Source organism: Oratosquilla oratoria, chromosome 5, assembly GCF_046742065.1.
Source record: "Oratosquilla oratoria isolate Oo_2021 chromosome 5, ASM4674206v1, whole genome shotgun sequence".
NCBI classification, from domain to species: Eukaryota; Metazoa; Arthropoda; class Malacostraca; order Stomatopoda; family Squillidae; genus Oratosquilla; species Oratosquilla oratoria.
Window position 1 is genome coordinate 73,418,072 of NC_134781.1, and position 7,500 is coordinate 73,425,571.

The following is a 7,500-nucleotide window of genomic DNA, read 5'->3' on the forward strand; positions in this document are numbered from 1 at the left end:
AAATTAAATCTTCAGTATAGCCCTTCAGCGCTTAGTTAGATAAGATTGTCTCATCATATGAATATCTAAAGACTAGACATGCTATTCCTTAGAAAGACATCTTGTATTGACAGACGGTTTCATTGTATATTGAATTTAAAAGACGCTGGCTTCAATAGGGTCTTGATTGATTAACATCTCGATAATGTAGTTATCTGTTCTCAGCTCTGTAACAGAAGCCACTGGTGATAATATCTACGTACTACACCATTTCCTTCAAGGTATCGAATCCTTTGCAGCAAATTGTATTCTGGCTTGTGGCATTGGTTGGTTTTCAGTTAAGGGAATATTTCAGTAGCAAAGAAACTAAGGTTTATTTCATTTAACGTTCATGGCTGTTGTGGCTCGTTAATTTCATTCTGGTTAACGTCATCTGAATTCATTCGCCTTAGGGTAGGTCATCGTGGCAAAGGAACTAAACCCCAAGACATAAATGACTTTTGTATATTCAGGAAGCCCATAAAAGTGAACACCCTCATTCCATTGACATCCTGTAAAGGGTTTGTCCAGGCTTGCCTGAAGAAAAAAAATTCCCATCAGCAGAAGGATCGGCGCAGGTTAGAATGGCATCTCAGTGATTGGGGCAGACACACAGGAATTTTTAGGTGAATCTACAAGTAGATTTATATTATTAAAGGTTCGAGGAGGAGGTAAAGTCAGACATAGAGTTCGAGATAAAGGGGACTGGGCCGGGGAAGGGGCAAGGTACGAAGCCGAGGAACTGAGGCTTGGAACATGGGTCGATGTCCGTTATGTGGAGGAATATCAGTGTAATTTCTTTATGCCTTAGCTCAAACTTGTTTGTGTGATTAGGTCATTTGCATACAGATAGACTACCCCTCTCCCCTTTTCCAAAGAAGATAATACATTATACAGATCACATATTTACGTAATGGTATGGGAAGCAACGTTGCCATGGTGCTTCAATAAGTCCAACCTAATATCGTCTTGGGATATTTGTTTCAGTGGGAAGACGTTGATGGAAGATGTGAAGATGTATCTCCTCATCAATTAGTTTCTTGTTTCCGCGTAACAATGTTGATAGAAGGAGTAGTAGTAGTAGTAGTAGTAGTACTAGTAGTATAGTAATATTAGTAGTAGTTGTAGTAGTGGTAGCAATATTAAGTAGTAGTAGTAGGAATAGTAGTTGTTATATTGACAGTTGTGATTGTGAAGGTTGAGGTAATGAAACTGGTAAAATTAGTGTGCTGTAATGATGGTGACGACGACGACGACGACGACGACGACGACGACGACGACGACGTATTTAGAGATGATTGGGGTGGAAGTGGTGAATGTAATTGTGGTGAGTGACGGTAGCGAACAAGGTGATGATGGGCGTAACGGTGAAGGCCGTGACGATAATTGCCGTGACAGTGTTAGGTTAGGTTAGGCATACGTTAGGTTAGGCATAGGTTAGGTTAGATTAGATTAGGCCAGACATAAGTTGGGTTAGGTTAGTTTAGGCATAGGTTAGGTTAGGCTAGGCATAGGTTAGGTTAGGCATAGGTTAGGTTAGGTTAGGTTAGGCATAGGTTAGGTTAAGTTAGGCATAGGTTAGGTTAGGTTAGCATAGGTTAGGTTAAGTTAGCATGGGTTAAGTTAGGCATATGTTAGGTTAGGCACAGGTTAGGTTTGGCATAGGTTGGGTTAGGTTAGGCATAGGTTAGGTTAGGTTAGGTCAGGTCAGGTTAGGTTAGGTTAGGTATAGCAGTGGTGAACTCGCGATGGCTGTCGTGGCGGTGATGGAGATGACGGTGGTGATGGTTGTGGTTATAACAATAAATATTTCCATAATAAAAACACTACGTAAGGACGGAGTTTTTTTTTAGTTCGACAGTTTGCTTGTTGCAGCTTTATGAAATACGTAGCCGTGGTATTCATTGAGAATTAATAGGAAGATCCAGGCAGGGGAATGGTGGAAGGTCAATGGAGTCTAGGAAAATTGAGGAGGAGGGTTAGCAATCGTCTTTGTCAGCGTTTCTCAACCCACCCTTGCGTAACCTTTAAAATAAATTGCATGTCTCGAGTAACCCCTACGCAATAAGTAAATAAATAAATAAATAAATAAATAAAAATACACAATATCTTTCTCATTTAATTTTCATCGTAATAATAGGTTAGATGGGATGATGTCTATATTACATTATTACAATAACCAAGAATATGTTGTGCGTGTTTAATTATATCACGTATATGAAATTAATAAAAGATAAAAAGTGCATTAGCCTATCTCACTTGTTCCCGCGGAACCCTTAGGGACTTTTTGCGGAACCTTAAGATTCCGGGGAAGTTGAGAAACGCTGGTCTATGTACTTGATATAGACCTGTAATAACAAACAAAACGCCGTACTAATGGAGTCCGTCTTCACATGGTGTTTCTGTTAATACACTTGTCGGCAACTGCCAATTTCACACAATAAGCATTTACACAACATTTGTTGGTGATAGATAAGGCATGATAATGGATAGGTAAAATTTGTGTATGAAATAATGCTACAGATATTGTTCAATATCCAACATCACTTCATATTTGAAATCTCGCTTTAGTGGTTTATCTTCCTGCAAGGACATGACACAAAGTCTTCCTGGTGAATAATAAAACGAGCGAGCTTTACTACCTTATAAACACGGAGTTATGGAGCTTGTTTTTGAAAAGGTACGCAGGACAAGAAGAGTGTAAATGAAATGCGTGCCTCCCGGGAGACGTTTGCTTCTGCCAGAAAAAAAAAATTGTACTGTTTAATTGCCTTGAGGTCGTTGGGTCCTTTTTTTTTTTTTTTTTTGTATACAAAGGTGAATTTGGTCGCTCTACACTCCTAACATATGGCTTCAGTGTGATCTGTGGAGTTTAAATAATTTGAGATCGAAGTTCCTCTCAGTTGAATAGAATCCCCATGTGATAAATACTTATATACATATACCAAAAGGCCCTTCCCCATTATAAGTGGGGTGGCCAACAAAGGCATACATCCACCCTTTACTCAGTACTAATTTGTTGTCCCTTTATCTTAGCCCCTTGTGGGTCAAAGGTCACGCCTGACCCTATCCATTGCCAGGGTCAGAAGCAATGGATCAAGACACACCGCCACATCAGGCTCTGACAAACCAAGCTGGTTTACCCTCACCACCTTGTTACATAGCGTTCCTCCCCTCTCATCCACTCAAAAATTTATAGAGCAGACAAGAAGAAATTCCTTTGGGTCGCATCAATTTATCATCTATCAACAACCTCTCCCTCCACTCACATCTATCTCTTGCACTCCCCGTTCCCTCCTCGATAAACATCTCTCTTGTACCCAAAGACCCCTTTACCCAACCCATCCATCTCATTCTCGGTCTCACCCTCAAGTTCACTCCATCCACCTCTACGTTCACGCCATTTTTGCTAGCCTTTCTTCACTCATTCCATTCATGTGCCCAAACCATCTCAGCATATTTAATCTGCCAGCCTATCTGGTGTTGAACAGAATGAAATATTATGAAAGAAACGTGAAGAAAAGGGGTTAGGGTTACCTTTACTCATTCACGCCCAGAATCATATCACACCTTTCAAAAATGGCATAGAATCCATTGGTGTTACGTAGAATAAAACATCTCAAGGGAAAAACAGACACAGATGAAATAACGAAGATTCTCTCTTAACCCATGTCGCCTACACGCTTAGATAAGAAGAGACACTGTACATAATCCATCTAGAATGCAATATGGACACAGTAGAGTTATCGACGCTGATGGCAGTGACGGTGAGGGTGTTGGTGGTAGTGTTCGCGATGGTGGTGGTGATGGTTGTGGCGGCGCTGGCAAGGGTGGTGCTGGCGGTGGAGACAGTAGTGCTGGCGGTCGAAACAGTGGAGATGGTGGCGACTGTGTTAGCGGGGGAAGTCTGGAATCAGGTCGGCAGCAAGAGTCAAATGTTGTATCGGTAGCAGTTATGCAATAATGGGAATGGTGACAAAAGATTGGGTCCTTTGTGACTGGATTGTGGGGTTTGCCCAAATACCCTAACCACGTGTCTCTGAGATGCCATCTTGATTTTTACTTGGGTATAGAACAGAGGTGGGGAACCTGCGGCCTTCCGGGCCATCAAGTGCGGCCTTCTGCGGCCTTTGATATACATATTATTTAAAAAATTATATTATTTATTATTTAAGAAGTATATTATTTATTATAAAAAGGGATAAAATAATTTAAAAAATAATAATAATTTGTTCAGTGCGGCCTCTATGTGGGACGATGAATTGTAAGGTGGCCTTCATGCACAAAAAGGTTCCCCACCCCTGGTATAGAATATAATTCACCACAAAACAACTACCACAACCACCATTAACAGCTCGCCAGGAAGGAAACTATTGTAATGTCTTATTTCCACATCCACCATCATCCTATCTTCATAACTATTACGTCTTGATGATAACCATACATCGTCACTATCAACCTCATTACCATCGTCATCACCACCATCACCATCGCTCTTATCACCATCGTAGGTATAATTAATATCACCACTAATATCATCAGTATCACAAGTAACACAAACACCATAATATTTACCATGATGATCACTATCAACACAGGAGGCTTAGCTCGACAGCTCAAAATACCGTATATTCTTAGAGAACTTACTTGCGCTTGTGAGGATGATTGGTATGTACTGTTGAAATATTACTGCGTGTGCTCCGTGCACATTTTAGCACACGGTAACAGCAAAAGTAATCAAAGACCGTGAATCTTTCGTATAATGTAGTTAGCACCATGTCACTACGAAAATAACCACATGAATAATGATATATATCTACTGTGGAGCTTAACACTTGTACTAATTTCAGATACTGGCAGCTGTACTTAGAGTTGGGAAATAAGTATGAACTTTTTTGATGTAAAGACCCAACCTCTCTGATATTTTATTTTACAATGACAAATTTAATAGCTTACATCGGCATTCAGTATTCACACACACACACACACACACACACACACACACACACACACACACACACACACACACACACACACACACACACACACACACACACACACGACTCGATGGCGCAGTGGTTAGAGTTCCCGGCCGCCACCACGGAGGCCCGGGTTCGAATCCCGCTCAGGACTGAAATAATTTCAGTATCGCTGCGCTGCGAGTCGTTACTCCAATTTTCGTAGGCGGGGAGTTGAGTGTGTGTGTGCGTGTAAGATCACAGCACCCATAGATCAGTTGTATATGAGCTCTGAGCTCTCTTCCGGGAGGAAAATAGATGTCGATCACAAGTCCAACACGTGATCCAAGACCATGGTAAATTACACACGAACTCGACAAAATGATGATGTGTGCAAAAACTATACACAAATTTAAGAACAATTTAGATACTGCGAGATACAGAAACAGGATGCCACGAGCATAGCTCCCTTTCCTGTAAGATGCAACTAGGTAAATACAGACACACACACATAAACACACTGACATAATATGTACGTATGTTTGTATGTAAGTGTGTTTGTATGTATACAGTATATATATATATATACGTATATATATATATATATAATGTATATACACACACACACACACACACACACACACACACACACACACACACACACACACACACACACACACACACACACACACACACACACACACACACACATATATATATATTATATATATATATATATATATATATATATTACCTATTCACTGGAAAAATCTTCTTTGATCTATTTGTGAGTTATTGGTTTCTTAATCTCATTTTCCTTTTTTTATTGCAGGTATGTCAACCCGGATTAGTGATGACGCTCTAACTCTCCAGTAATCAGTAAAAATTGTAATCTGTTCAACAAGGTGACGTATTTATCTTTACTTCCTGTTTACGCCAGACAATTTTAATCAGCTGATAGGATATCTGGGCCTAAGGTAGAATGAAATTGGTAGATATCAAACTGAATTAAACACAAAGTGAATCATCATATGCCAAGGATCATTGCACTTGAGATGCAGAACTTCGTGAGTACATCGTATGAGACTAGGAGCTTATCTTAAGTTTAACTGATTAATCTTAGCATACTTGTTAGTGTAACGCCTTCAGACACAACCTAAAGGGGGTTGAGAACCAAGCCATTGCCAGACTCTTCCAGATAAAAAAAGGAATCTTCAGTTTCCTTCTAAAGGAAAATGAAAAAAAAAAAACCCGCGTGGATATTTCGAAAGACCAAATAGAACTTATGATGTGAATCACACAAAGTCAATATCTTCATGCTGAGATCAAGACAGCATATTCGACCCAAATTGACAAAGATATAAAAGTGGATTGGGTGTTAATGTAACTTGGTAGAAGTGATATAATTTTGCAGTATCGTGTGTCAGATTTGATGGAAACTGAAAGGGAAAGTAAATGTATAAGGAAGGGAGAGACCCCTCAATCAGGAATTTAAGACTCTGGGAAGAAAGTCTGCTTCATTACCGAAGGGGAGGGTTCTGATACATGTCTAACATAATTTGCACTACTTGATGGCCATAAAATGGCTAAAAGCCAGTCTGAAATACACTCTTGAGAAACACCGGGGGCAGTTTATGTTTGAGTTACACGCGGCAAACAATCGGAACACTAAATGATACTTGCAAAACTATACTCATGAAAATGTGTTCATGTGAATACACACATGCGATCGTGTACACACATGTAAGACGTGCATTTACCTAGTTGTATCTACCTAGTTGTATTTTGCGGGAGAAGAGCTATACTCGTAGAGTCCCGCAGTTGTATCTTTCCGCATCCAGTTCTTTCTTAAAGCCGTGTATATTTTTAGCACTCACTGTTTTCTCTTTCAATTTATTCCATGTATCTATCACTCTATCACTCTCATCCAGGAGGTGCTCAGATGAGAGGGAGGGTGGGAGGGGTGTGGAGTGTATTTAGGGATGAAATGGGTGGGAGTGTTTTTATGCCTTTCCCTTTTTGGCTACCTCCCTTGAAAGGGGGAAAAAGCCTTGGTATATGTATGTATCTATCACTCTGTGTGGAAAGTTGTGTTTGCGCATATGTGCACGAAGAATATACAATGACATTTGCAGAGTGTAAGATAAATAAATCAGTCTGGGGTAAATTTAAAGAGAGAGATTAGATGTAAAGAAAATTTTTCATTTCTTTTTACCCAACACGTGAAATACAACAATACGAAAAGAAAAACATGCTCAAAGGCAGTTATACGAACACACACACGAAACTCATGCACGTACACACAGACACACGCACACGCACACACACACAATCACACACAACTCGGTGGCGCGGTTGATAAAAGTCCCTAACTGTCACTACGTCGGTCCGGGTTCGAATCCTGCCCAAGGCTGAAATAATTTCAATATCGCTACGCTTCGAGTCGTTACTCCAACTCTCGTTGGGTGTGTGTGTGCGTGTAAGGTCACAGCATTACCCATTGATCGGAGGGAAATAGCTGCCG